This window comes from Desmodus rotundus, chromosome 8 (assembly GCF_022682495.2).
Source record: "Desmodus rotundus isolate HL8 chromosome 8, HLdesRot8A.1, whole genome shotgun sequence".
Classification (NCBI taxonomy): domain Eukaryota; kingdom Metazoa; phylum Chordata; class Mammalia; order Chiroptera; family Phyllostomidae; genus Desmodus; species Desmodus rotundus.
The window spans coordinates 106,741,825-106,760,787 of record NC_071394.1 but is presented as its reverse complement, the minus strand read 5'-3'; the positions used below and the strand labels follow the sequence as shown (position 1 = coordinate 106,760,787).

General features: G+C 42.4%; 1 non-coding gene across 1 annotated transcript; it reads left to right on the top strand.

Moving 5' to 3' along the window:
* Positions 1 to 17,863: 17,863 nt before the first annotated feature.
* LOC112310003 (U1 spliceosomal RNA) lies at positions 17,864 to 18,027 on the top strand. The gene has a single exon (XR_002975328.2). It is a non-coding gene; the product is annotated as a U1 spliceosomal RNA (small nuclear RNA).
* Positions 18,028 to 18,963: the final 936 nt, after the last annotated feature.

The window sequence follows — 18,963 nt, the reverse complement described above, 5'->3', positions numbered from 1 at the left end:
AGAGATTTCCACCTTCTGACGAAACCCATGCGCCCAGCAACCCGCGAGATACTAGTTCGGAAACCTCCGCGCGAGCGCCCCCTGGGGGGTTCCGGCGGACGCGAGCCGGGCCCCGGGAACGCGAGCCGCGGCCCCGCCCCGGGCTGGGCGGGGGATGCGCCCGGTGGTCCTGCGGTGTCCCAGGTCCAGGCTTGCTGCTCAGCTGTGTCGCTCACACCTGGCTCCTGGGGACGTTAAATTCAGTCCTCCATGTCCTTGGACTCTGTAAACACTTTTGGGGGTAAAATGGTAATATCTGCGAAGGGGTGGGACGACACTTTTTTTTTTTTTGCACACATTCAAGGAAACTTCTTGGATGCTTGCTCAACTCCCACCAAAAATGGTGAAGAAATCACTCCCCTCTGTACATGGTGGGAACCCGAAAATTATTTTTTAGTGTCTACAAGAGTGCCTGGCATAGGATAGGAGCCCGATAATTATTTCTTACTAACTAAATGCATAAATAAATGGATGGACAACCAGCCTTTTTGGTCATCTCATTACATCTCCCTAAATACATCCACCTCACAAATAAGATAAAGAAATGCTTAGGGAGTATCTATGTTTACAAATCGACACAAACATGCTGTCTTGTGACATGTTATGAAGCACTTTAGAAAGAAAGTGTATCTTCCCTGATCCAAACTTTTTCAGTCAAATTAGACAAATGAGCAATGGGGGAACACATTGTGTCTGATCGTTTCTCCGGCAGAAGATAAACTAGACAACGCAGCATGTAGGTATCGTCAGAATCACAAATCGGACTTAAGAATCCACGGGGTTCAGAATAGACTCTCCAACGCTGAGATGAAGTGGAGGACCTGGCAATCTAATGTGGACGGGGTCTAGGGAGATGGGAGGTGTTTGCCCCATCCTCTTCAGGTACTAACAAGACTCTTCCTGTGAAGAGGTTATCAGCCAAAAGCCTTTCACCAACCACAGAGCTCTCAATGTCAAAGTGAGAGAAGGAGAAATAACAGGATGAGAGGCAGGCACCCTACTAATGGTTTTATAATGGCAAGTAAGAACACCTTTGAGAGGAAGAAGAAAGCCTTCAGAAAGGGAAAAAATTGACATGTTCTTCCCCCAAGTCACCTCTCACCCTTCCGAAGTAGGGTAACATTGAACATGGTCCCTAGACAGCATCTTAGGGAGCCTGTTTGTATATTTGTACACTAAAGCTCCTTTGATTCTCTTTGATTGGGAAAACTTTGGTCACGTAAACACATGCCAGTCACTGTGGCCTTGGGACATGGGATTGCGCTGATGGGCCAGGCCTTCCACAGTGTCCAGGAGTGCTCAGTATGCTCCGTAGCCCTCTTGGAGCCGGGGTGGAGCCCCATCTGATTCACGCTGAGAGTAGAACACAAGGGAGGTTTCCCAAAGGAAATCCAGCATCTTCCTACCAGGAAAGGGGGAGATGGATGCTGGGCTGACAAAGTCAGCATATGTTTACTAAATAAAAAAAACAGTAAGTCAAACGGGGCCATGGCTACATGGAACAGACTGACAGCTGGCAGAGAGGGAGGGGGACTGGATGAACAAAGGTGAAGGCATTCACCAAAGGACATGCGTGCATGACCCACAGACTCAGACAACATTGCGGTGATGGCCAGAGGGAAGAGGGGAGGGGTGGGGAGATGGGCAAAGGCGGGGAGGGCGATGGCAACATCTGTAGTAGTGTAAACAATGAAAATAAAGTAATATGTGCAGTAAGTCGGAAGATACTCCCTCCAGGTTTAATTAAGGAATAGCTTCAAAGATGAACTGAAAGTCTGAGCTGGCTTAAATTTACAAAGATGAAAAGACGAGAAAGGAAAGTCACAGGCATTTCCTTGCATGTCGCCTGTGTCCTCTGAGATCTGAGTCCCAGAAAGGCAGGCGGTAGTCTGGTTGTCTTGTTCGTGATGGTAACCCCAATGCCTAGCGCAATGTGCCACTTAGCAGGTAGACGACAAATGTTTGTGGAATTAAATTTTTAAAAATACCTTAGAGATCATTTAACACAAGCCCCTTGTTTTATAGATAAAAGGATTGAGATGTGTTGCTGCGCATGAACTATTTCCAGGCAATCTGGGAGACACTCTATGGAGCATCCCATTTCATTTTCTCAGCAACTTACCCGAAGATGTTTCATTGTATCTACAAAGAAAAACAAAACAAAACTGGGGTTTAGGTTGTCAGGATAATCACACCAGGGAACACAGCTAGTTAATAGGAGAACCCAGAGTGTGAACTGAAGCAGCCTGTGAAGGGTCAACTCAGAGTAACTGGACCTGAACCTGAGAACAGAAGTAACAGAGTCAGAACCCGGAGGGAAGAATCCAGTACAATCATCTCCGGCCCCCATGTAAAAGCACAGACCCACAAACGAAAGGCACTGCCACAACTTGTGATAAATACGATTTCCTCTGCCAGCAGCCTTCAGCTCCCTAATTAGAAACAAACAGTCAGTCGCCTGCAAGCCGGTGTGCGGAACACACGTGCAGCTTTATGCCAGAAACTTGGATTTTTTTTCCCCCCAAGGCATGACACCGAAGGTAAATTCAGTGAGGCTCTTTGCAGGGCACATGAAGCAGAATTTACTCCCACCTCTCACATGAAACCCATGGCTCCTCTCTACACATGAAGATATCTAGCCAGCTAATGAACTATGGTTGCAATCTCTGAGCCCACAGCAAATCGCTCGCCAGCCAGTGTCCCTTCCACAATGATGACATCGAAATCCCCTTGTCTGTATCACTTACCTCCTTCCAACTCTCCTTTTCGTGGATTCTGAGCTGCTGGGTTCTCCAGCCATAGTCAGAATTCTCTCGAGCCACGGTGCCACCGGTATTCCAAAGCCGCAAAGGAGGCTCCAGCTCTGGGTGGATTCACTAGCCGGGTCTCTGCTTAATAACATAAGGGGAGGCATCCGCTCGCTGTCCTATGCCAATATGAAAGGCATCTCACCCATCAGTGTGACAAGTGAAATGCTGGATTGGAGCCAGGGAACAAAAAGGAATAAATGTGGATTCCTACCAAGGCAGTTGATACCATTTTTTTAAGGGTAGCAGATGACGGAGGGGAAAAACAGGCAGAGTCGGTGCCCTGCGTTAAAAACCTTGGATTCTTCTCTGAATGAGTCAGGATGAGCATTTGGTTTTGAATTGAATTTCTTTCCTTCCTTCCTTCCTTCCTTCCTTCCTTCGCTGTAGAATGGTTACGCACTCAACTAGTCAAGGGGACTGCTGTAAATAACAGGATTTATTTTTGCATCTGGATCAAATAAGAACCTTGAATTTCTCCCTAGGGTTATATATAGCTCAAAATGTGTTGTGTTTTGGTTTCTATTTCATGTGATTTTTGAGAATTGACTGATAAGTCTTCCTCTGGTGTTTCTCTACACGCCTGAGATGGGTTGAATTACTGGAAAGCAGAGAGGAGCACTCAAAGAAAGCCCTTCTAAGATGCTGAGAGTCGAGAAAGAACTAATGCATATGTTCCAAGCTGACTCAGGGAACACATCTTCCACTGTCATTCTTCTCCATGGGACCCAACAGGACCCCTGGTGTCTCCAAAACCATCACTAACAAGCTGTGCCAGGAAGGGGCACCTTATACTCTTGCCTACCAATAGGTGGCATTAAAATCCCTCTAGCTTTTCTTCATTGCTTTTTTTTTTTTTTTTTTTAAACCGCAGGCAGAGAACATTTTCTTTCTGAGATTATACATTTGCCCATTGGTGATATATTAAAGAACACTAAATCAGCTCTATTATTTTAGAGCATATTACTCCACTTATCTCTTAATTAGGCCTCCTCAGTCACCCCTGTAAGCCTCAGTTTCTTCATGCGAAAAGAAGGTATTTGGAATTGAACTCCATCTCTGGGATTCTGGTTTCCATCTACTTAACGTCTGCCTAGGCACACCACTCCTCGTGTTTGTGATAAACTCATTAAGGCTCCGTTCCTTTGGGTTTAAGGAATGTTAGCACGCAACTCTCACTGTGTGGAGAAGACTGCTATTTGCCTAGCCTACATTCATTTTTGTGTGTTTTTCCTTATTAAGAAAAGCTCAGTTTTGTGGGAGGTAGCAATGTGCTCAGCCTCAAACCCACATTTCCCAGCCTTCCTTGCAGATGGGGTAGTCATGTGACAGATATTTAACTCTGCGCTGTCTGATATGGTAGCCGCTAGACATATGTAGCTATAGAAATTTAAATTTATTGAAATTAAGTAAAATTTAAAATTCACTTCTTCAGTGGCACTAGCTACATTTTAAATGCCAGTACAAGTGACTGGTAGCTACCATTTTGGATAGTTAGACACAGAACATGTCCAGCATCGCAGAAAGTTCGGCTGTATGTGCTGGTCTGGCCATTGAGATGTTATTGGAAGTTATAGGGTCTGTTGTACCTTTGTCCTCTGCCCCCTCACTTCTTTCTACCTGAAGGTGAATGTGGGTCAGCCATCATGTGACTATGAAGCCGCAAGCATTTGCTAAGGCAGGATAAGCAGAAAAGATAAAAGGATCTGGGTCTTGATATCAAGAAGGCAGGCGCGTTATTATCAACTTTATTAGGAGAAAAATAAAGCCACCCCTTGATTCAAGCCATTACTTTCAGCTTTTTAGCACTCACAGCCAAATATTATTTCTAACTGATAGCTACCTTCAGAAAGCTACCTGGACAATTTTCTATTAATAGCTCTTGTTAAATAAACAAGTTTCCAGTTTCCTTTAGTTTAGACAGAATTGGGGACAAGATCCTGGCTAAGAAAACAAAATAATGTGTATACCCACAAAGAGATCATTATTAATCATTCATTTAAATATGCAAGTGGGCCAACAGTGGGGAGAAGGGACATTAATGGTACCCAAAGTAATTATCTTCTATCTTACAGTTTGGCTGAAGAGCAGCTTTGCCTTTTCCTGGAGAGGATGTTGGTGGGTATGAAGAGAAAAGGAAAATAATATTTGGCCCTGTCTTATGTTCGAGAAACTTGGCTGGATGATTTAACTCATATTTATCATATTTAACTCTTTGACAACCCAATAAGGTAAGTATTCCCTTTCTGGTTTGCAGATAACAAATGGAGGCTGAGAGAGATTAAGTATGTTGTCAAAACCTTCCTAACTAGTTAGTTATAGAGATGAGGTTTAAATCCGGGTGTGCTGGGCTCCTGCCACAGCTGCATGGTGAAATTCCCCCAGTAAGTGAGCATCATCAGAGTTGGGCCCATACTTGCTTATTCCAAGGCTCTCTCACCCCATCCTCGGTGCCACTTGTTTCACAGGCTTAAACCTTTTTGCTGTTGAAAAGACTGGTAGTATTTATCTTTATGTTCATAAGCTATAGAAATTGACCAGCAGGTTAGAGCACAAGGCTTTCCAAACCAGGAAATGATACGGACAGAGGCTCCAAGTCAAGAGCAGATTGGTCTGATCAAGGAAGCTCAGGAAGCTGATTAGTGCACTATATCTGGTGCAAACAAAGGCGGGGAGGGGGCCAAGGATTGAAGCAAACAAGCAGGCAGAGGGTTAGACACAAAGGGCCTAGTGAGACTTAAGGAGATTTGATTTTATTCCATGAGTCACTTGGTCCCAAATCTTAAGGAAGGTTCCAGAACTTTTCCTTAATTCATGGTGAAACGAGAAAAACAAAAAGTTCGTTACACACCTAAATTAATTTTTGACGATTTCTTCCTTTATCTTTTCATGTAAATATTACTCACTGCCTTCTTGTTATCAATTTCCTATGAGATTTTGTCATTTTAACACGTCCTTCCTTGGTAAAGTAAAAGTACTTGGCAAAAAAACCCAAAAACCAATGAGCCACGAGCAACGCAAGAAATGTGTTTTGAGATCTGTTCTGTGAAATTCAAACATTTAGAAACATCAGCTGGAGGTCATGGCAAAGACACGGAAGAATTTTGAGCAGGTAGTGTGGAGCCCAGGTGTTAGTGTTGAATAAGGAGGGACTGGTGAGGGAAATGAGTGAGGTATCTTCTCACCGACTTCCATAGATGTTTATTGCGTGCGATTCTGGGGTTAAGGTCAGAGAGGCAGTGCTGCACCAGACAGGTAACTTCTAAGCCCTCTCGGGGTTATCATGACATCAAGTTAGAGAGAGAGCATGTGAACAAAGAAAGAGAGACAAAGGTTGGGAGTCAAGGAGAGAGAGAGAGAAAAAAGAAAAAGAAAAAAATAACACCAGATTATATAAACCGTGAAAAAAATAAAAAGAGTGGTGAGATTAGGGAGTAACAGGGAAGTGCCTCTTTAGATAGGGTCATCCGAATGGCCTCTTCAGGAGAAAGCATTAAAGCTGAGAACTAAAAGGTAAAATGGTCCAACATGAAGAGACCAGGGGGAAGAGCTTCCAGAGAAGGAGGAACAGCGAGTACAAAGGCCCAGAGGTGCAAAAACTTTTAATATTCTTAATGGTCCATTTTAAGAGCTGGACAAGAGAGGATGAGGCTGTTGCCTTAAAGGGGGAAATAGGAAGGAAGGATGAAAAGGAAATAAAGAGACTTTAATAATACAGAAGACTTGTCTTATTAGTTTCATCCACTAAACACACGTTGAGCATCTACTCTGCATCACACACCACTCTACGGACTGGGGTAGACAAAATATCATCCTCATTCATTGCCCAGTGTAAAGCGTAGAGCAGGAGATGAACCCTAGATGGGTAATCCACCGGAGCCTCCCAGATGGGAGTTTACTTCCATCTCAAAGACAAAGACAAGATCAGCTCCCACTGACGTCAATAGAAAGGAAAGCCTCTGGGCTTTGGGCTCAGGCACCCAGCAAGCAGAGGGTTATCTCTGAGCAAGTGGGTCCATATGTCCACAAAAGAGATTTGAAGGAAGAATGGGATCTGCCTCAGCAGAATCCCCTTTTCCATATAACCGGCTCTTCCCATTGCTTCTGCTTTCTTAATGGTTCTTCAGGTTTAACCAGCATCCATGGTTACCTTTTGGGTGAAATACATTCATATATGTTATATGGTTATATGTTATCATGGGTACTCCTTGCAATGATCCCAGGAAACATCATTAGCCCCATTATGTAGAACATATCTTTGGAAAACACGCACTCCTCCTGGTGGGAGCTATCTTTCTGATGTGTACAGCTCGTCCCAGGAAGGGTCACAGACTTGACCTCTATAAGGCGATGGACATGGGGCACTGCTGTAACAGTCGTGGGCCGGCCACAGGGACAAAAGTGTCTTCTTCATAGGGCTGTGGTGAGGCAGCATGAAGAATTTTTAAACCACATCTAATATAAGGGTATTTTTAATTATTAAATCAAATCTTACCACGTATGCTGCTTTGCAGTCTGCCTTTGTGTGTCTAAATATATTAACCTCCATCACAATTTGTGCTGGCTATGAAAGATCCCCACTGTGCACGTAATGAAACATGCTAACAATGCCCTGTTCCTGAGCATTGCTTTCCAGCCTCTCACTATTGTACACAAGGCTTCCGTGAGCATGATTCTGTATCTTGTACCCCCAATAAGATGTGACAAGATGAGTACCAAGAAGGGCACCTCTGTCGTATTCTTTACAAAAATCTATAATCTCAGCCTAATATCATGAGCAAAACACCAAACGCAAACTGAGGAACATTCTGTAAAATATCACACCAGCCCTGACTGTGTGACTCAGCGGGTTGGGCATTGTCCAGCAAACCTAAAGGTCACCAGTTAGATTCCCAGTCAGGGCACACGCCTGGGTTGCAGGCCAGGTTTCCGGTTGGGGGAGTGTGAGAGGCAACCAATAGACGTTTCTCTCACACATCGATGTTTCTCTTCCTCTCTCTTTCCCTTCTTTCCCCCCTCTCTATGAATAAATAAAACAAAATAAAATATCATAACAGTACACCTCTAAACCGTAAGCATCATAAAAAAAGGCCAGAAAGATGGAGAAACTGTCACAGACTAGAGGATATTGCAACAGAGCAATAAATACAAGGTGGTGCCCTAGGTTGCATTTTGGAAGAGAAAGAGGACATTAATGGAAAACTGCTGAAATCCAAATAAAGTATGGACTTTACTTACTTAATGGTATTGTTCCAATGTTGGTTTTTCAATTATGACAAATATTCCACGGTGATATCATCTGTTAATGTTAGGAGAAAATGAGTGAGGAGTATATAGAAATTCTATGCACTATCTTCACAATTTTTCCATTAAGGCTAAAATTATCTCAAAATAAAATTTATTTTTAAAAACCACACAACTTTTCCACGTGTTTCCTTTGGCTAAAATTGGGCTGGTGGAGGTGAAGGCCATGCTCCATTCAGGTGTATGACACATTTTGCGAACTTGCCAGGATGGCCGTTTAACCTAATCGTCATTGGTGCCTGCTTTATGAATGAAAATTTTGCTTGATCTGCTTGGTATCTTTAACTCAGATGTCTCCTTAGCAAACTCTACAGGAAGATATTCCTCAGTGAACCCCTTGCAAAACTCAGAGGGAATATTGATGAAGACTACCAGAGAGTTAGGACCCAGTCCACCTTTCCCAGCCTGGCTGGTTCTCATCAGGCAAAGGAATTAAAAAAGAAAAACTCCTGGGAAACAAGAACAGAAAGTCTAAGGATGCCATTTTTACATAGTCATTTTTCTGATTGCAACTCCACTTTCTGCACTTTTCCAGCAGTGCTGCCTTTAAAGTGAATCACCGGTGATCAAAGGCAGACCAAAATAACACATTGTTCCTCTAGAGAAGAGAGGGTGAAGTCCTATCATTCTGAGGGTATTCTCAGGGGAAAGAAAGATGAGCAAGAGAAAGACCACATTGTCTACTTTTTCTAAAAGCAAAGCCTATAATTTTGTTCTGTTGAAAATCTTTAAAAAAAAACAAAAAAACAAAACACTTGCCTGTTGGGAAAGGCGTAAGTAACGCTGCGGTGTGTATTAAAAAGTTTATCTATTCTGTTCCTATCAGTTCCTCCTCTAACAGTGTGTAGTGGGTGGTCCACACTCTGTCTGATCTTGCTGTTGGTATTTATAGGAAAGGAGATATTAACCCAGGTATTAAGTATCTGTGTTCCAGGCACTGTACTGGAACACAGATCCTTTGGGTATGTTTTCATGAATTTCTCCCAACAATGCAGGTAACAGTGTAGGAGATTCAAAAATGATTACTAGTCTTCCCTACTCTCTAGTCATACCCCTTGCAATGTGCCTCTGTGGTTCTTCCCATCCACTAGGGGAGTCTGTTTCTCCACCCTCTTGAATCTGGGCCGGCCTCGTGACTTGCTTCAGCCAATAAAATGCAGCAGAAGTGATATGGTGCCAGTTCTGAGTCTAGACTTTTAAGAGGTCTGGCACATTTCCACCCAGCCACCATGAGAACGCTCCCAGGCTCTTAGTAGAGGATGAGTAAGAGATGGTCCAGAGATGAGCCATTGCAGCTGAAGCCCAGCCCTGTGAGACCGCCCAGGCAAGATCAGCAAACCAGGCCCCGGCCAACCCAAAACTGACCATCAGCTCATGAATGAGCCATGCCCAAATGGCTGGACCTGGGCAAAACTGTGAGCTAATAACTGCTTGTTATTTTAAACCACTGAGTTATGGTGGTGGTTTGTTATACATCAATAGCAACTAGATACAAGATGGTAGTCTTGTTTCTTTTTAAGATGTAAGAAAATTGAGGCATAGAAGAATTAAGGAAAATTTGAGGCATAGAAGAATTAAGGAAAATTGGGGCATAGAAGGCCCCACAGCTAGTAAGTGGGGGCAGTCAGGATTCAATCCAAGGGCTAAATAAATCTAAGGTCTCTAGTCCTTCCACTATGACCCCCGCCCATGGAATAGAAACAAGAAGAAAAACCAACGCGACCAAAGGCCACAGCGAGTTAAAGGTGGTAAAACTAGAATCACTTTCCTGGCCGTCTTCTAGATACAGTGCAATGTGTGTGACGTCTGTATGTTTATAAAGAATGATCTATTCAAGGGAGAGAATGAGCCAGGTAAGAGAAAGCCATTTATTAACTTCAATAACAGTCTAAATCAAATGCATTCATCTCGGTGGAAATCTGTAATTACTTCACAGTGACAACTGGCTTGTTTTTGACAAACTGACTTGTTTCTCCCTTAAACGCAAGGTCACTCTGGGAATAAACAGCATTCTTTTTCTCCCTCCCTGTGGGGCTCTGGCCTGCTCTTCCATCCCTCCTTTGTTCAATGTCTCTTTCTACACCTTTTCCCTTCTATCTCCTGGGCTCCCTCTAAGTTTTTCTGTCAAAACCTCTATAATAGCATTTAATCAGTCCCTCGCAGCCTCATTCTCCTGTCTCCTGCATTTTTGATAACTTCCTTTTCTGGCCTCAAATTTGTCACTCTTCTAGTTCATTACTTCCAGACTCTCTGTCTCTGGATCAACAAGATGGTGAATTAGATCATGTCATTCCTCTGCTTAATACCCTTCAGTAACTTCCTATTGCTCTGAACCCACTAACATAGCTTGGTAGGTCCTGCAACGGCCAGACCTTTCTACTTTTCTCGCTTGGTCTCACACTACGACCCTCTCCAACTCCTCAACATTCATGCTTTAGCCAGACCGAATCTCTTTAAGGTCCTTCAACTATTGTTTCTGAGCCTTCCCACATGCTGTTTCCTCTGCTGGGAATTCTCTTTATGTGTGTGCACATGTGTCCAGAATACATTTTGTCTAATTTTTTAAGTCTTAGGAGAAATGTCCCTCCTGCGGGGAAGTCCTGCTCTGAGTCTCCCTAAGAAGATAATATGGTCTTATTAGTGCCTACGAGTAGCCTGTACTCACCCTACTATAACTCTCACCACTCTGGATTGTATCTGTTGGCTTAATTATCTCTATTTCTTAACTTACTTTTACTTGCCATTGTATACCCAAGACTACAGTGAAGCTTTGGACAGAGTAGGCTCTCAATCAATATTTATTGAATGAATATATCATATGTTGTTTTTCTTCCTTATATATGCTTTACTCTCGAAAGAAATTTTATCCTCAATATACAAGGGAAAATAACTGGAATACTTTTGGTAATAAGTAGTAGAACAATAAACGTAAACTAGTTGGACCAATCAGGGATTGATTGGCTCCTGTAGTTGGAAGACTCCATAGGCAGGACAATAACCAAAGGTGGTTTTACCAGTAACCCTGGCTCTGTGTTCTCAAACAGATTGTAAGATAGCTGACTATTCAAAGCACACATTCTCAGGCCCAGAGGATGAGAGAAAACAGTGTTGTCCCGAAATCCCAAGCAAAACTTCCCGGGTTTATTCTGATTGGATCACTTAGGCCACATGGTTGGCAAAGAATCAATGCTGGGGCCAGGATAATGCAATATGCCTACTATAGCTTAAGCCCCCCACTCCCCAAATAAATGGGTTGTGTGGGAGGAGGTAACAGCCAAATGAAAATTGGGGTGCCATTAAGAAAAGAGGCGTGGGTACTAGCTATAGCTAAAAAGGACTCTGCCTTTGTCACCACATGTTTTTTATGACTGAATTCATAATAATTTATATGCTCTGTACCTAGACATGCTGGCCTGTTTGGGATAGAAATAAGATATTACTTCTGCCCACAAGAACTTAAGCTTCAGTTGGCATAACTCCTTCTACCCTTCATTTCACATATAAGCAGAAGTTGATTTGGGATTCTATAAGAGTGAAAAAGGAAAATTGCTTATATAGATTTGCCCATTTGGGGCTTCAATATCTTGATAACACTAATTCCTTGCATGTATGTATAAAAAAGTATGCTGACTTTATGAAGATAACAGACGATTATTTGAGTATAACTGAATGCTCACTGGCGGACGAGAGCAGCGTGTTATTCACTATATGATTAACTGCAGCATGCATAACACATTCTTCTACTTTCCAGTTCGAGTTACATTGCCAACTCCCTGGAAACTGCAGAAATCATCAGCTGGGCGTGGCCACATGAATTTTCTTGGATGTGGTCCTGTCTGGATACGCAAACTTCTCATGTTATACAGGTTGTGATGAGTCTCTTCTTAACGTCATTCTGTGATGGAACAGTCCTCATAGAAAAGCTGCATTAACAGGACTGGCAGAAACTTTTCAGCCTCTTGATTAATAAACACCCAAAGTTAACATTTTACACCCAGAGTCTTCATCAGCTATTTCTAAGAGAAGTTCTTAAAACGTGCTCTACTAACTATAGCTGCTGGTTGCTCCTCGCCTTGGGAATGACTTTTTCCTCTTTGGCTTTATTTTCTGTTTCTACATTCCTCTCGCTGGAACTCTCTGTTTTTCACCTATTCTGCATCAGTGGAAAAGCATTTGACATTCGCTCTTTGGGAAGAGAAAGAACAACTTTCAGCTCAGGGCTAAACTAAAAACCAATCTATGAATTCAGCAGAAACATGGTCCTTCTATACTGAACACAACACATTCTTTCTGGCTTTAGCATGTCCGAGATTTTACTATCCAACTCCTTGCCTACTCAGTATTAACCAGTTTTACAATTAAAATCAGCACAAGTAAGATAAAGAATGATATCAATCAGGTCATTTAAGGGGGTGGTTCAGGCCATTTGTAGAAAGTGACCCAACATATCATAACATCTTTGCTTTTTTTTATAGATATCAAATCAACTAGACTTCAAGACCCATCTTTATTTGGTAAGTACATTCCCATCCATAAAAAAAACGGGGCCAGGATCACAGAGATACTGTACTTTACAGCTTCTTCCTAGAGTTGCCACAAGTAGCATGCTGATTTATCTGTTTCATTTCCTCTTTCTGAGTACTTCCTTCAGTGAATATAGGAGCACAGAACCAAAAGCAAGTGCTGAACATTGTTAATTTCTTCATTCATTCAATAAGTATTTATTGAGTGTCTACTATGTTCCAGGTACACAGGTAGTCACTGGAGATATAAGGGGGGAAATAGACTGATATTTAATGGGTCATGAATCATGGTGAGATTATGATAGAGAATTGGCAGGGTGCTATGGCAGCATTAGGCTGGGGGAGTTAGCATGATCTAGGGACATGGAAAGGTTTCCTAAAGAAGTAATATTTAGGCTCAGACTTGAAGAGTCACTATGAGTTGGCCAGGAAAAATGGGAGTAAGGGAGGAGGAAAAGACAGAGAAAGTATAGTGTGCATGAAAGTCTAGCAGCAAAAGTGGCTGGGGAGAGAGATGGGAGAGACATGGGGAGGGTAAAAGGTGGGGCCCTAGACGGAAGACAGATGGGCTGGCTCACTGACACACCATTCAGTGAGACTCCTGAGGGGAAAGGGGCTGAAGAGTCTGGTGGGACACAGATCATGGAAGACTTGTAAGGTCACTAAAGAGTGGACTTCAAGGAGTCATTGAGAAAATATGTAAAGGGGGCATGATTTTATTTGCATTTTAGAAAACTCCTCCCAGCAGCTGGGTGGAGAACTAATGGAAGATGAGCAATTCAGAGGCAGGGAGACTATTTAGGACGGTGGCAGTGGTCTGGGTGAGAGACGGTGGTGGCCTGAACCCGAGCGGTGACAGTGAGGTTGGAAAAACTAGGTGATTCTAGAAGCATTCATAAGATGAAAATTCATGGGACTTGGGGATCATTTAGTGTGGATCCAAAATACCCAAACAGTTCAAACATGTGGCATCATTTTACTACGGCTTTACTTACCACAGCAAGTGCTATTGCTATTCTCCATCCCCTCCCCTCCCCAAGCCTCCTGTGCCCAAATCTGAGATCACCTGCAGACGGTCGCCATATCCACAGGTGGCTGCCTGCATTTGTGCCAAAGGGCAGGCCAAAATATAAGCAAGGCAATGCCCCCAAGGGTGACCCTCAACCAAACAAGGATATAAACTAGTAGATAAATATCCCAACTTCCTTGCCCTTTTGTGGGGCAACTCTAAGCCATGTACCACATACCTTCGGGGGCGGGGGGGGGGGGCTGGTGCTCATTGAAACTCAGCCTCAGCTGCACATAGTGGTGTATCTTTATTGGCTTTCTGACTATTGCCCTGTCCCCTCATTTCTGCCTCCTGGGAACACTTCCCAAATAAATCACTTAAGCCAAAATCCTGTCCTCAGGGTCAGCTTTTGTGGAAACCCAAATTAAGTATGACATTGTTGCTAGATCTGTTAACTGAAAGAGAATTTTTAAAAGCTCATCTATCCCTCTGTGAGTCTTTTAAACTACCCCTCTTGCTCAGCAGCGGCAGTCATGGCCAGTTCCCGTTCAGGCCACTTCTCCAGAGGACAGACTAGAGAGTGTCAGGTTCTAATCAAGTCACACCCCTCCCCCCTGCCCAGGGCCTCTGTCAGTCCAGCTCTCTGCCTGCTATTCCCTTTTATGCATGGGGAGACTGGGGGCCATGCCTACTGCAAATCATCTAAAATCGATACCTCGGCCTTTGCACCTATGTTTTATTAATATGTATTCATCCCTGCTGGGCCTTGTCAAGTGCCCTCCTCTGGAGAACAATTAGTTTAGTAAATAATCACTTTTAATGACTCTGGACTCTACACAAATCGAAAGGAAAGTGTAACCCATCATCTAGGAACAGATCAGAAAGCAAAAACTCGACCACCTGCCTCGGACTTGATCTTACCTCATACTCTTTATGTTAAAGCAGATCATGATGTAAAGTGGAAAAAGCATCCAAGAGGAGCGAGAGATGCGTCAGGGTCCCAGACTCATTTCCTCATTGAGCCAAGTGGTCTCTACCCGGTTAGCTCAGGTCCGGTGGCCATGTCTGCAGGTCAGAGAGGGGGATTGGGAGGAGGGGCAACGGGATGAAGAGAAGCAGGAACCACTGTTTACTAACAACTGAGTTGTGTCAGGCGGGAGACTCAGTATTTCATCATGCCATCTCATTGAAGCCTCCACATTAGTCTACACGGGGGAGATCAATCCCATTTACAGAGGAGGAATCTGAAGCTTAAGGCGATTTAAAAACTTGGCCAATGTAGCACATACGTGTGATAGAGACTGGATTTAACCTAGATCTCTTCGGTGCCAAAGCTCATACTTTTTCCCCTGTCCTACTTGATCTCAAGCCATTTTACTCTGTTTCCTGTAGATATTCTTCAAAGGCAAATTAAACTTTTCCTGATGGAAATTTCAGTCCCCATAGGGGACTGTATCAAGAACACTAGTGTTATGTTAACCCCTCCACTTAATTTCTCTAACCCAAAACTTATCAACATATCAGTAAGCTTTCACCTTTGCTACAAACAGCCAGCTAGGAGCACCTCTAAAATTTAATTTAAACACTTAACAATTCATAACAAGAAAAGTGCTCTGGCGGGCAATAGAATCTCCCACCCTCAATACATAACAACAAAAATAACAACAAAACAAATTATCTTAAAAGTGAAAGGAACCACCACAACCAACATTTTGATATGAACTTATAAAAGTGGCAGCTGAGCCAGGGGAACAGGGGAGACGAAGATTTTGGTGCAGCTTAACAGAATCAGCGCCAGGTAAAGCAACTGAATCAACAAACATGAGAATAATCATTAACCGCGCCAAAGTCAACACAGTCAGCAGTTGAGGGAGGTTGTAAAAACTCAACCGCCTGCTTATCTCCACAGAAACTGCAACGGTGGGGAGAAAATGCTAGCTAGTACCCCACTTGGGCATCCCTGGCTGAGAGAAACAGGAGGAAGGAAGGCAAACTGGTCAGAACAACCCAGATCTAGCTGTCTCCAACAATAATAGAGACAGCAGAACAAGACAAAAACAAAAAACAGAACATGCACTTAGGGTAGAGGGGGGTACACTGAGAACCCCAGATGAATGAAGATTCACTTCTCCGCTTGGGACTATAAAGGAGGAGCCAAATGCCCTGATGCTGTGTTGTTTTTCTGCTACTCCTGGCAGGACAACGACTAGCTACTGGGGAAGGGTGAGTAGAAGCAGCGATGTGAAGCAACCAGGGTGACGGTCTCTGAGGTGAGCACAGTCTGCAATGACTTGGAGCACAGATCCAAGGAAAGATGCCATCTCTGTCCTGTGTCCCCTCCACAAGAGTGGAAAACAACTTTAGCCAGGTGCAATGAGTCCAGATACGGGGCATTTGACAAAGCTTCAGAAGAAGGAGAAATCTTAAATTCTCCAGAGGCCACATGCAACCCAAGTATGTCTCTCCAAATTCCTCCCAGTGCTCTGGGCTATTTCTAAAAGTGGGTAGGACTCACAATGTGCACCCTTTAAAGTAACTGAGAAGAGAACAATAAATAAGTCACTAATAGAGCGGGGAAAGATTCAAGGATAATCTGTCCACATTTTTAGAACACATATAAACTCTGAGCAGAATTGTTCACACCAAGCACTTAAGATGCAAAGAAATAGTGAGGCATTCAGAGGGCACACTACAGCCCAGCAAGAGCACAAAAGAGCAAAAGCAAGGAAGCAGAAGAGAGAGAGAGAGAGAAAGAGAGGACAGAAGTTGCCAAAAACTATTCAAAAAACTAACATGGAAGAAACTTCTCTGGCAGTAGTACTTCATGTTATAATCTTTCTATGGGCTTCTATAAAAAATGAAATTAATAAAATAAGACCACAAACCAAAGATAATAAAACAACAGGATGAGATAAAAATTGAGATTGCAAAAATAGAGAAATAAGCCAAAGTCCAAACAACCCATTATGGAACAAGAAATAAAATAGACACAGCTGAAAACGATTACTAATATATAAAGAAGACAATCACTGTGAACACAGGAAAAACCCAAGAGTCTGAAACAATTTTTTTTAAAAAGACAATAGATTGTGAAAACAGAGAGAAAAAAAAATGGCCCAACATATGGCATATTATTTCTTCAGAAATAGAAGAAGCAAATAAATGAGACAAAATGTATTTAAAATTACTGAAGAGATTTTCATTGAAATAGGAAAAAACAACAAAGAATGTTCCGAGACAATTAATAATTGTGGGAGAATTTTTGAAATCATCATTAAGTTACTGAACTCCGAGGCCCAAAGAAAAGTCTTCAGGTATTTAGTAGACAAAAAGAAAGTCTTGAGGAGAAAGTAATAGAGTCTGGTTTCAGAATTTCCCCGAGCAAAACGTAATGACAGAAGTTGACCAATGGCTGCAAAGTTCTGAGTTAAAGAAACTCGGACGCAAGACTGTCTTGCAAAATCAAGATGTCTTTCCAATACAGAGAAGGCAAAAATTTCCTTCACCAAGAAAGAGTTGAAGGGATTATAATGCCTGAGAGGCCTTGAAAAACTCTCAGATAAAATCAAAGCAACAAAAAGTTAAATCAAAACACAGAATTCAAGACTAGAGAAACTGTAGTAGAAAGGACTAATTTCTTTTTAATAAAATCAGGACTAAGTAATTATGGGAATTGTACAAAATAGAAGTAAATGTTATAAATCCTGACAACTTAAAAATAAAATACTGTAACGAAAGGGAAAAAGGAAGTGAGGGAAAAGAAAATAGGAGAAAAGGTAAATGAGCAACGTTTTCATTTCTCATGGTAGAGAAACAATCAGTATTGTAGAAACACAGAACACAGTTAAACATGTTAATGTCTCTGCCAGCTATTTTCTTGTCCGAAGAACAGTGCATCTTAAATGTTACGTTGTTCCCAAAGTAACCCGAAGGGCGTATTTAAATACAGAATGCTGGGCTTATCCACGGAGTTTCTGACTCAGTAGCTGTGGGCTGACACCTGAGTGTTTGCACTTCTGGAGAGTTCTCAGGTGACTGCTGATGCTGCTGGTCCACAGGCGCTTCTAAGGGACCATTGCCTCAGACGGAGCTTTTAGGAACTAGGTTCTCTTGGGAAATTATTATTTTAGTTTACATTTAATTGAACTTAGTAATTTTTATTTAAAATTACACACACATACACACACGCTTGGCAGGGTAGATACCATGATCACGAAGGTGGTTTTCCCAGGGTGAGGCTCATCCATTGCACTCCGGGTGTGCTGACCCCTATGATTTCCCCAAATGTGGGAAACTCGACTGCATGATTTGTGGTAGTGGGGGACTGTGTTCACGCTCTCCCCTAAAAATATATAAAATAAAATATATATAGTATGATGTCTTAATATAAATCATCATTTCAATCTAACCCACCCACTTTTCTGTTTTTGTGTATGTCTGGAGAGAGAAAGGGGAGGAGAGGAAAGGAAAGGAGAAAGATGTTTTTGAATAATGTTCACTTGATGTTAATGAGAGTTATTCCCAGGCAGTGAGATTCGGAGATCTTATTTGTACTTTGTATATCCTTTAAGCCTCTTAGAATGACCCTATGAAATGTCTTCACAAAATAGTAAGGTCATTAACAACAATAAACTCCAAGGTCAGGAACAATTTATTCAATCCAGATCTTAGTTTCTCAGACTGACCCATAGAAATGTGTTCTGAAGGTCACGATGATCTCCAATGATGTCAGCCGTACGAGGCGAGCAATTCAGCTCAAACGCCGCTCTATTCCACTAATCCCTTTGAACAGAGCTTTTACCCATGGACACATCTACTTCCTTGCAGAGATACAGCATTTTCAACTCTACTACCTTTTGTTACAAATTTCACATGTGTTCTTTAGTGATTCTAGAATTGGCTCTTCCAATTTCTTAGGGGTTTTTGTTAATAAATTCATATGAAGACTTTCTGTAAACACTGAGATTTTACAACCTCCATGCTCATCCTGCCTCCGCCTTACAAAATTCCTCATGGCATTTTTACTCCTCATCCTGAGACCCCCAAATTCCCCTGGCCCATTTTAACCCCCCTTCTCTGAGTATGTTTTGTAATACTCCTACCTTATATTGTTGAACACATTCAGCTGTCATTCTTTTAAAGCCTTCTCTCATTGAGTCAATGAATATTTTATGCATGGTTCTAGAGCTGGAAATGAGGAAAAATATATATTACCAATTATGAGCTACCAAATTACATCTCGACTTCAGACTAACTTCCCATTAGCGAAGAAAATACATCG